This window comes from Sorex araneus, chromosome 2, assembly GCF_027595985.1.
Source record: "Sorex araneus isolate mSorAra2 chromosome 2, mSorAra2.pri, whole genome shotgun sequence".
NCBI classification, from domain to species: Eukaryota; Metazoa; Chordata; class Mammalia; order Eulipotyphla; family Soricidae; genus Sorex; species Sorex araneus.
Genome location: NC_073303.1, coordinates 45,001,881 through 45,014,191, shown reverse-complemented (window position 1 = coordinate 45,014,191; position 12,311 = coordinate 45,001,881). Strand labels below are relative to the sequence as shown.

At 40.7% G+C, this 12,311-nt stretch overlaps 1 pseudogene; it reads right to left on the bottom strand.

Moving 5' to 3' along the window:
- Positions 1–2,941: 2,941 nt before the first annotated feature.
- On the bottom strand, positions 2,942–3,063 carry LOC129402974 (small nucleolar RNA SNORA70; annotated as a pseudogene).
- Between the last annotated feature and the right edge of the window lie 9,248 nt (positions 3,064–12,311).

Sequence of the window (12,311 nt, the reverse complement as noted above, 5' to 3'; positions counted from 1 at the left end):
ATCCTGACAGCACAAAAGGTGGCTCAGGAGCTGCAGGATTTCAGAAGTTGGGCGTGCAAGTGGCTGTGAAGTAGAAGGCACCAATCAGGCAAGTTATATGAGGCTGACAGTGGGTAACCGTACAAGGGCTGTGAGCGGACACCCCAGAACAGTGCAAGCTGGAGCTCGTGGGCCCAGGGTTCAGAAGTTGCAGGCAGTGACATGGGGCAGAGGTGTCCGAAGAAGAGGTTATTACGTACAAGATACAGAAGGCAGCCGTTTGAAGCTGAGTTCTGATTCCATCTGAAGCAGCACAGAAAGAGCAGACATATCTGTAACTGTAACTTTCAGAAACTGCCCATACAAAGTTTAAAGAAGCAAATAGATTTTTTGTTTTGTTTTGTTTTGGGGACACACCTAGGGCTTCCTCCTGCCTCTGTACTCAGGGGTGGTGCTCGGCAGGACTCAGAGGACGATATGTCGTGCTAGAGATCAAACTGGGGTCAAATGCATGCAGAGCAAATACCTTGCCTTTTGTATTATCGGTCCAGTTCAGAATTAATTTTGTAACAAAATGGATTTTTGCCAAAATTATCTAAAATATTATTAGTTTAAAAATCAATCAGTACAAAAGCTTAATGAGTTGATTTCATCTTTTCACAGTTTTTAAAATTTATTAACCTCAAGCCTAACTTCAACACAACAGGGAACTGATGCATACACTTGAGTGGACAGGCAGGTAAGAAGGAAAGGTCCTTGGGGGAGGGAAATGGGTGCACTGGTGTGGGTGTGGTTTTGGAATTGTGTCCATGAATAAAACATAATTAATAGTACTGTAAAGTTTTAAAAATTATCACCATCACTGTCACTATCACTGTCATCCAGTTAGTTGCTCATTGATTTGCTTGAACTAATACAGAATTAAAAACAAAACAAAAAGTTCAGTGCTTAGGGCTGCAGAGATGGAAATGGTGACTAAGGTCCTTGTCTTTGACATAGCTGACTCAGGTTCAAATCCAGGTACTGCATATGGTTCCTAAAGCCCCACCAAGAGTGATGCCTGAGCCCAAGCCAGGAGTAAACCCTGAATATCATCAGGCATGGCCCCCACACTAAATTAATTCAACTAAAATAAAAAATAACCAAAATGGATTTAAATAAAACTTAATTAAAATGTGAAATGCATCACACATGACACATAACAACCTAAAACTGCCACATTACAAGTGTTGTATGGTCATACATGATTGGTAGTGGCTCTGTCAATCCATAGAACTCTGTATTCGCCAGTGAAAAGTTGATCTAACTGCAAAACTTGCTGATATTTCTTTGGCAAAGAGTCGATCAAAATGGCCCAGCTTCTACTGTCAAAAGGCATCTAGTACCCAGAGAGTTCTGCTAAAGCCACAGAAGTTGGCTGCTGGGAAAAGTTGTCTTAAAACAAACATACGCTTCATAATTCCCTTTGATTTCCAAAGCCTGAAGGAGAGAGGGTGGCAAGGGACAATTTGCATTTTAATAAACACTGTCTTTTGCAAAATGATTCTCAACATTCTTAATGAACACCTCCCAACAACAATAATTAACATCAGAAAGTGCAGAGCCAGCATCCACTAATGAACACCCTCCCTGGCTAGGCGGTCTTGTTGTGATGGACTTAGAGCAAAATCTTGCCTCTCACACTAGGCCACGCAGGGAGTTGTGTTTATGTAACTCCTTTGCTGGAAGGAAAGTGGCTTGGATAACTCACCAACACACAGGGGGATTAGTATTACAGGCCTCCCTAGAACACGAGGGACCTGTAGCAAAGTGTTCAGTGCTTATGACCTCAAGTGAAGCACTGGTTGTCCTTTTGTAAATGCACAAAGCAAGCAGTAGGAATGTTATCAGCCTCATATATTGGGTGTGTTGTTCCGCCATATTGGCCCCTGTCCCATGACAAATTGTTCCCCCAGCTCAGGATAGGTAATTCTGGCTGAGAATCTGGCCCCATCCAAGGGATTGCTAGAGTCCCTGACTTTCTAAGGCTCTTTCCCTCAAGCCTTCAACCCAGCACTGACTGAGCTGGTGGAATCTCCACCCCAAGCTCTCCAAATGCTTTCCATTATACAATTCTAACCAAAGTGTGGTGGTATTTGCCTGTTTAGGAGAACTTTGCTAATATTCATCACTCTAATCTTATTCAAACTTCAGAAACAACACTCAAGAGAGACTCAGCAGATGCAAGCAATAACCCAACCACTGCTGTGTTGTTGAGCTTCATATATCGTTCGTACAGCCTCTTAAGACTCATGTCACTAATATCTATATTTTACAGTTAGGGCAACTGGAAAAGTAGAGTAACATGGTCTGGTAGCTTGGTAATATCTGCTGAACCTGGCTGATTTGAGGAGTGGAGTTTTATTGCGTAAAGACACATACAACTTCCTTAATTTGGCTAGGGTGAATGTTCAAGAGTGAGAAACAAACTATGTCAGAGTTCGAGAACAACCCATAAAATTCCTACCACCCATCATCTATGCATTTTTTGGTTTATGAAGTAGAATGTATTGTAATGGAGGTGGGATGGGGGTGGTGAGGATTGCAATGGGGAGCAGGAACTGAGGAGGGCAGTTCTGAGGCTCTCAGGAGTGCAGTTCCTGTCACTGTCCAGAGACCCATGACTCGAGATGTATTTTATCCCACAGACGTCTAGGAGGAACCATTTTTCAGTCCCCATGGCTTCAAACTCATCTTCACTAAACTTAGTCAAGCCCCACTTCTTAAAGATCTTCCGGTGACCAGGAAACTGGAACGTAACCACACAATCCTGGTTCTGGAGTTTGTGCAAGTGGACATGATGACATGGCCAATCTGGACCCTTGCCACCATGCTCTGAGGCTTTCCAAAGGCCCCCTACATACCTATTTGATAACTGAGATTGGGGCCAGCATGAGAGCAGATAGTAATATCCACTGCAAAGGACTATCTGCGAGGTTTCATATTATAGCCCATACAAGCCACAGACTGGGGTCACTTACTATCTGCAGCCACTGCACACCCAGCCCCCTGGGGCAAGAGCATGGTCGGCTTAAATGGCTGCACTCAACTATGCTTCTTAATTAATCCTCTCTCTTAAGTGGGGGCAAAATGAGTGAGGGGGCAGGCAGACACGTGCTTTGTGTGTGGGAGGCCCTGGCTTCAAATCTTGCCATCACAAAAGCATGGGGTAAGGCTTCATTCTCAAGAAGAAATTATGTATCCGCTGACTTTTGAGTTCATCAAGAAAGATGGCCAATGTCACCTGATCTAAACCAGTAGGAAAAATATGGATCAATCCTGCAAAAGATTTCTAATGTGAAAGAAACAATGACCAGTAAGGACCTGAGAATAGCTCTAGTTGCTGAGAAGACACCCCCAGCTGAGTGAGGAGATAGTACAGTGGATAAGGCTTTTGCCTTTAATGTTGCCAACCTGGGTTTGAACCACATATGGTCCCTCCAGCTCCGCCATGAGTGATCCATGAGTAAAGGGCCAAGGGTAAGCCCTTAGCACACTGGGTGTGGCCCCCACACCCCCACTCCCCACCACCACACACACATGGACACACGGACAGAGGAAAGAGAAAAAGGAAAGAGGGACATCAATCCTATACCACAAAGAAGTTAATTCTGGCAGCAGGTACAGGAGGAAACCCGGCACTCCAGAAATATGCAGCTGCCGACCTGGCTGCAGCCTTGGGCACCTGAGCAGATGCATCCCTGGCCACAAAACTTGGACAAGGACAATACGCAGCTTCAACGTACCTGATTGCCAGTCATTTGGTATGCAATAAAAGAAAACTAAAATAATCTTCTCCCTCCCTCTTTTGTTAAATTATATGAGTTCTTTTTATATTTTAGGTAGGATATGAACCTTAATATCAGGTGTATAGTTTGAAATGTTTTATCTTATTCCATCAATTGCCTTTTCATCTTGTTGCTGTTTGCTACATATAAACTTTAGAGTTGGATGTCCTACTAATTTATTTTTACTTTTATTACCTTTGAATTTGGTGTCTAGTTCAACCACAATGAAGTAAAAAAAAAAAAAACATTGCTAAGACCAATGTCATTTATTCACTCTCCTTTTTTCTTTTGGGAGTTGTACAATTTTATTTATTTCATTTAATTTTGTGTGAACCAATCCACTTTGGGTAGATTTTTTAAATATGGTTTAAGAAAAGAATCTGATTCTATTCTTTAACAAGTGATAGTTCAGGGCAGGAGAGATAGTGCGGTGGGTCAGGTGCTTTCTTATATGAGACTGACCCAGGCTTGATCCACAGGACTCCATATAACCCCTGAGCACTGCCAGGAGGAATCCCTAACTGCAGAGTTAGGAGTAAGTGCTGAGTACATCCAGGTGTGACTCCAAAATAAAACAGTTTATGTCTTTTTTGGAGCATTTATTGAAGAATATACAAGAATATTGCATCTTATTTGGTCCATTGTTGAAAATTAATTGAACATATACATTTTCTATTGTGGATCATCTATATGTTCCATTGATTTATGTGTAGCACTGTAGCACTGTCATCCTGTTGTTCATCTATTTGCTTAAGCGGGCACCAGTATCGTCTCCATTGTGAGACCAGTTGTTACTGTTTTTGGTATATTGAATACGCCACAGCTAGCTTGCCAGGCTCTGCCATGCAGGCGGGATACTCTCGGCTGGGCTCTCTGAGAGGGATGGAGGAATCGAACCTGGGTTAGCTGTATGCAAGGCAAATGTCCTTCCCACTGTGCTGTCATTCTAGTCCATATTCTCTTCATGAAATATAAATTCTGCATGAAGTTAGTTTTTGTGTGATCTTCATTTCATTTTTCTTTTCTTTTTTTTTTTTGCATTTTTCTTTTAGATTAAACTTTTTGGGAGGAGGCCCAGAAAACAGACCCAGGAAACTGCAAGAATAACCCCGCCTCAGCCAAGGTGCCTCCCAGCTGAAGCTTCCGAGGGTGTGTTCTTTTATATTAGGTTTGTTCAGTTTCTTGTGTTCACCATTATTTTGGTGACATTGGAATAGACTAGTGGACTATTGGCCTAATATGATTGGGATAATCAGGATGTTCTCCTCAGAATTAGGGAATGGAACTGGGAGGGGGAAAATAACTGCGGCCGCTCAGTGCTTGTGAGAGAGTTGGCTGCATCAGTGCCTGAGCAGAATTAGAGTCCTACTTCTGATGCAGTCCTAATGCTTGCTGGGGAACCCTCTTGATTTATGTATGTTTTTATATTATCCCCATTTATTTTGATTGCAACAAACTTCATATTATAATTTGAAATAAGAATGTAATGCTTTCAATTTAATTCTTCTTTCTCAAGATCATCTTCATTCATCTCAGAATTTTTGAACTATTTTATTTTTTCTTACAAATGTAATGATTACTTTTTTTCTACTTTCATTAAAAATTCCCATTGTTTCTAACTTTTCCTGGAGATTAAATTGAATCTGTAGATTGCTTCAGGCAATATGAACATTTTAGGTTTTCTAATTCATAATCACTGTGTCTTCTTTAATTTCTTTCATCAAAGTCATATAGTTATCAGTATATAGATCTTTTGTCAGCTCAACTACATTTTTCTAAGTATTTTGTGCTATTGTGAATGACATTTTCTCTTTCTGATGATTTTCTATTAGCAGTTATTTTTAGTGCAGATTAATATTCCATTGTCTGATGTAGCATAGTAAAGTATCCATATTCACCAACTATCTTACTTTTATAAGTTGCCATGACAAAATATCACAGACTATTGGGACCAGCTCAATAGTATGTCAGGGAGGACATGTGTCTTGCATGCAGCTGCGACCCAGATTCCATTTCCAGTATCCTATAAGATATGCAGAACCCTGCAAGGAATGATCACTGAGCACAGAGCAAGGAGTAAGTCTGAGCACTGTGGACCTCCAAAAATCAAAACATACAAACAAAATATCACAGACTAAGTGTTTTTTTGGTTTGGGGGTATATTTTATAATTTTTTGCCACACCCATCAGACTTAGTCCTGCCTCTGTACTCAGGGATCACTCCTGGCAGGCTCAGGGTACCATATGTTGTCATGCCTGGGGTAGAATCTAGGTTGGCTCTGCATAAGGCAAGCTCACTTCCTGCTGTATTACTGCTCTGGCCCACAAAGATCTGGTAGTTTGAATCACAACATTAATGTTCTCATGTCTCCAAAAGCTTAAACTCCAAGATCAAGGTGTCAAGTATTGGTTTCTGCCGAGAACTCTTTTCTGGTTTGCAGGTGACTGCCTTGCACAGTGTCCTCACATGACCTCCCTCTGTGTTTATGCAAAAACAAAGCTCCAGTGTCTTTTACTCTTCTTACAAGGATTTCATCACTATCACATCACTTATGACTACATTTAATTTTAACTGTATCTTTATGGTCTCTCTTCAGATATAGTCACATTAAGGGTGAGAACTTTAATAACAATAATTTTTCAAGGGCACAATTCAGGCTATAGTAGCAAGTACATCTTGGTTACTTTCGAGTTTCTGATGATCATAAGTAAGACTACCATCAATATCCTTCAGCAGGATTCTGTGTTGACAGAGGTTTTCAACTCATTTGAGTACCAAAGGGTAAGATTACTGATTGTATCTAAGGGTATGCTTAGTTTTGTAAGAAAACTGATGAATTTTGTCCAAAGAGGCGGATCTATTTTGTATTCTCATTACAATTAATGAACATGTCTGTTGCTTCAGTCCATTGGAAGCATTTGTTGTTTGTTAGTACTTTGGATTTGAGAGATCTTTAAAGTACACAGTGTTTCTCTAATACAGAGTACTTCTCTGTAGTAGAGCATGTGGTGTAATTCTCTAACACAGAGAAATTGAACATCTTTATATATGATTATCACATTCTATACCTTTTGGCTGAGATATCTGCTGAGGTTATTTGCCCATATTTTAATTGAATTGTTTATTTCTCATTGTCAAATTAAAATGATTTTTCTAACTTTGGTCTAGCAATCTTCTATCAAATGTCCTTTAACAAAATGGTGGCAGTAATAGAACACAGGATTTACCACTGAGCTACAATCAAGGCCCCATCACATATATCATTGCCTAAAATTTCTCCCAGTTAAGTGCATTTCTTCTCATTTTCCTTACACTGTATCTGCAAAGGAGAAGTTTTAACGTTTTTTTTTTTCCTGTTTCATTGAAATACAATGAACACAACATTGGCTTTTCAAGATGTACAATGCAATGGGTTGACATATGCACATATAAAGTCATGGGTTAGATACTCTCTCATAATCTGTATTTTAATGGCAAACTCACATCATTGACATTCCAAGGAAGTATTGATATGGGAGAATTCATACTATAGTTTTCATAATTTTCTGTATGTTGCCCTTAGTGTCTGCTTCTATTTTTGTATCCCATTCTTTCCTTGACTTTTATGGTTTTGATGGAGGATTTTATAGATTCTATTCTTAATAAATTAGGTAAACTTTTAAAATAAAAACATATAATATGAATGTATATGTATGTAGCTCTGTAATGTAGGTAATACATACGAAAGGTTAAAATCACTGCTCTAGGGGTCACAGACATAGTACAGCAGATAAGATACTTAAACATAGTGAACTCGGGTTAGATCCTCATATAGTTCTCTAAGTACCACCAGAAGTGATTCCTGAACACAAACCCAGGAATGAGCCAGCTAGGGCACAGCTGGGTGGAGCCCCTGCCTCTGCCCCAATCAAAAAACAAACAAACACAAAACCAAAAAAAAAAATAAATCAAGGCTCTTAAATAATCCTCACATTTTCAGCCAGGCTTGGTACACCAATGATCCCTTCATCTGCCACTCCTCCCGCCTGCTCTCCCAACCTGGTGGTGCTGAGGAATGAACCCAGAGCCTTCTACGTATAAGACATTATTTCTGTCACTGAGCTCAAAACTGCCTTTTGTTTTAAGCAATTTTCCTTTACTCTGAGTATTTTCATCCAGAAAAATAAAACCGGAAACCCTCAACTCCACGTTTTATCTTCTAAGCCTCCTCGCTCTGCCCTTTCCTACATGCCAACACTAAAAGGGCAAAGCCCTCACTCCCAGTGATTCAACTCCAGTTACTTCTTAAGCCAATGGCATTAAATGTCCACTGTTAGCAATCCAATGAAAGCATTTGGAGAAAAGGAAACAATCATCTTGCTACGGTTTCTTAAATATTTAATTTGGTCTTTTCAGTTTTGACATTGCTGACTACTCATACTACTTATAATTCTCTTCCTAATTCCATGTGACACGTCTCAACATGTATGAAAACTGATGACATGTGTGGAAAGCAGCACATGAGCTCTCCATTTCTCATTGTGCAGACCACCCTCTAGCCAATCAAGCAAGACACGGAACGTTACCCTAATTCTTCACTTTTATTCAGTATCAGTTAATCCTGTCGATTCTACTCCCACCTGTCATTATTCAGCTCCTCACCCTCTACCAATGTTTTATTTAGGCCTGATCATCTCTCCTCTACCGGCCTTCTATTCCATGTTTCTTGACTTGTAAGACAGCAACAATTATTCCTCTTAAGAAACAGCTTCGAGGCTGGAGTAGTACGACAGACAGGCATTGCATTGCATGCAGCCAACCCACATTTGATCTCTGGCAACCCAGGTCCGGAGCATGACCAGGAGTAATCTCTGAGTGTGGAGCCAGGAGTAAGCCCTGAGCACAGCCAAGTGTGCCCCCAATTTTTGTTTGTTTGGTTTTTTTTGTTTACACTGTTCCTTCCCCTCCCCACCCCCACCATCTCCCCCAAATTTTTTAAAGAAATTTACTTTATTAAAATTTTTGTTGTTGTTTTACCATCTTTTTTTATTATTAACTAGTGAGTCACCATGAGGGTACAGTAACAGATTTACACACTTTCATACTTGTGTTTCCCTCATACAATGTTTGAGCACCCCTTCCTCCACCAGTGTCCATTCTCCACCACCAGTGAACCCAGTATCCCTCCCACCTCCCAATCCCATCCCCCCTCCCCTCGCCCCCCCTTCCTACCTCTGTGGCAGGGCATTCCCTTTTGTTCTCTCTCTCTCTCTCTCTCTCTCTCTCTCTCTCTCTCTCTCTCCTTTTGGGTGTTGTGGTCTGCAATAGGGGTATTGAGTGGCCATCGTGTTCAATCTAGTCTATTTTCAGCATGCATCTCCCCTCCCGAGTGGGTCCTCCAACCAGAGCTTACTTTATGTTCCCTTCTCTATCTGAATTGTCTTTTCCCCCAGCATGTGAGGCCAGCTTCCAAGCCATGGAGCCAACCTCCTGGTACTTATTTCTACTATTCTTAGGTGTTAGTCTCCTACTCTGTTATTTTATATTCCACAGATGAGCGCAATATTTCTATGTCTGTCTCTCTCTTTCTGACTCATTTCACTTAGCATGATACTTTCCATGTTGATCCACTTATATGAAAAATTCATTACTTCATCTTTTCTAACAGCTGCATGGTATTCCATTGTGTAGATGTACCAAAGTTTCTTTAACCAGTCATCTGTTCTAGGGCACTTGGGTTTTTTCCAGGTTCTGGCTATTGTAAACAGTGCTGCGATGAACATATAAGTGCAGATGTCATTTCGACTATACTTTTTTGTTTCTCCGGGATATATTCCCAGCAGTGGTATTGCTGGGTCAAATGGGAGCTCAATTTCTAATTTTTTTGAGAATCGTCCATATTGTTTTCCAAAAGGGCTGAACTAGTCGGCATTCCCACCAGCAGTGAAGGAGGGTCCCTTTCTCCCCACATCCTCTCCAACAGCGGTTGCTTTTGTTCTTTTGGATGTGTGCCAGTCGCTGTGGTGTGAGGTGGTATCTCATAGTTGTTTTGATCTGCATTTCCCTGATGATTAGTGATGAAGAGCATTTTTTCATGTGCCTTTTGGCCGTTCATATCTTTTCTTTGGAAAAGTTTCTGTTCATTTCTTCGCCCCCTTTTCTGAGGGGGTTGGATGTTTTCTTCTTGTAGAGTTCAACCAGTGCTTTATATACCCTTGATATCAACCCCTTATCGGAGGGATATTGGGTGAATATCCATTCCCATTCTGTATATTGTCTTTGTATCCTGGTCACTGTATCTTTTGCGGTGCAGAAGCTTCTTAGTTTAATATAGTCCCATTTGTTTATCTCTGTTTCCATTTGGTTGATCAGTTGTGTGTCATCTTTGAAGATACCGTAGGCTTCAATATCGTGGAGGGTTTTGCCGACTTGTCTTCAATGTACCTTATGGATTGTGGTCTGATGTTGAGGTCTTTAATCCATTTTGATCTGACTTTTGTGCATTGTGTCAGGTCGAGGTCTAAGCCTATTCTTTTACATGTGGTTGCCCAGTTGTGCCAGCCAAGGTGCCCAAAATTTAAAACAAGCAAACACTTTAGGTTTCATCTAACAATATTCTTGTCTGTTCATTACACAAATATGGAACACAGATTTCTAGTAAATTTGTAATACACATTTTCATGAAAATACCTTTGCCTAAGAACAAAGGCCAGGGAACTGAGGATGTATACAAGTCCAGATGAGTATTTGTAAGATGTGGAAATTTAAGGCATTTCAATGAAATGGTCCATGTCGTGTGTTCCTGTCCCCCGTATAAGGCAGAATCTATAGAGAGTTATGCAGTAGGGCTTAGGGCTAGGAGCATAAGGAAACTAGAATTTGAAATATATCAGAAAATGATATATTTTGATATATCAAAATGCAGATATTTTTTGAATATATATTTTTTCAAAAATATATATATTCAAATACACATATTTGAATATATATATATATTCAGGAACTTACTGAACTTTAATTTACAATTGTGTGGAGTTGGTTCATAGCACAGGGTGACAACGTAGGTTTCTGTTGTGTTGTTTCATACATAGCCAGGCATGGATGTAAATGAGTGTGACTGTGTTCTAGTGAAAGTGTGCATAGCAGGCAGCAGGTATATTAGACCTATGGGACTGCATCTTGTTGTCCTGGTCTACACAAAGGGTTCGAGAACTACAGCTTTACTCCGCAAAGAACTGTGGTGAATTTTAAACAATATATTGAAAATTGGACCATGAGGCCACTGCATCATCATAGAGGGAAATACATATATATGCCTCATGAAGAGCCTGGCAAGCTACCAAGGGTATCCTGCCCGCATGGCAGAGCCTGGCAAGCTTCCCGTGACATATTCGATATGCTAAAGCAGTAACAATAACAGGTTTCATTCCCCTGACACTGAAAGTGCCTCCAATCATTGGGAAATACAAGTAAGGAGAGGCTGCTAAAATCTCAGGACTGGGACGAATGGAGACACTACTGGCACCCACTCAAGTAAATCGATGAACAACGGGCTAACAGTGATATGTATGTATGTATGCACATATGAATGTATTTTAATAGCTGGCTCCTCCAGCAGTGCTAAGGGGTCCAGGGCCCACTCCTAGCAATACTCATCTTCATGGTGTTGGTTCAATTCTGTACTTGGACCCAGCAAGTCTATACAGGTCAGGATCAACAATACCACACCTTGTGGCGCTGTCAGGAAAAGGATAGTGCCAAGGATTAACCTGGGCCTCTTATATGTCAAAGATGCATTTGAGCTCTTTTAGCTCAACATTTTAACATATTAAGAAGGATGTCCATTAGATAAGGATTGACATGATAAAACTAAGGGACCTGGCTGGCAAGATCTCACATATGCTATTGTCATCAGGGCACCCCTGTTTTAATTTCCTCTATGCCCTTTCTGAAGATGCTGATCTAAAGCACTGCCTGAGACTGATACCTAGCCAGAAGTCCTGCTTTGCAGAAAGCTTCCCCCACACCTGTGATGGTAAACCTCGCCTTGACATAAGGTAGTGAAAACCCTGAGTTGCTCTTCAGGAAAACTCACATCTGCCCTTCTTGAATCAACAGTTCTGGGTGCCGGAAAATGAAAACAGAAGAAGTGAATAAAAAGAGTTTTTTTATATTTTAACCTTTCAGCCTCTAATGCTATTGAACTTCCTCCCTCTTTTCAATTTCAAGATGCCTGATCTCACTTAAATCCAGGTTTCTTTGTTTTTTTAAGCTCCTAAGCTTTTAAAGGCATATCCTAAACTACAAGGTGAGAATATTTCCAGTATCATGGAGAGGTGAGAGTTTTAACGGCACATGTAGTCATCTAGCTGGATCCAGGCAGTGTCACTCGGTCTTAGCAGCCCGAGCCAAGGCTGACTCTGAACCAGCACTCTGCACTGAGTGCTAATAGCATGGATAATGACCCCAATAACAGATGTACCTGACCATGTTCACCTTTAATTTTCACTCATTTATATTTTTCT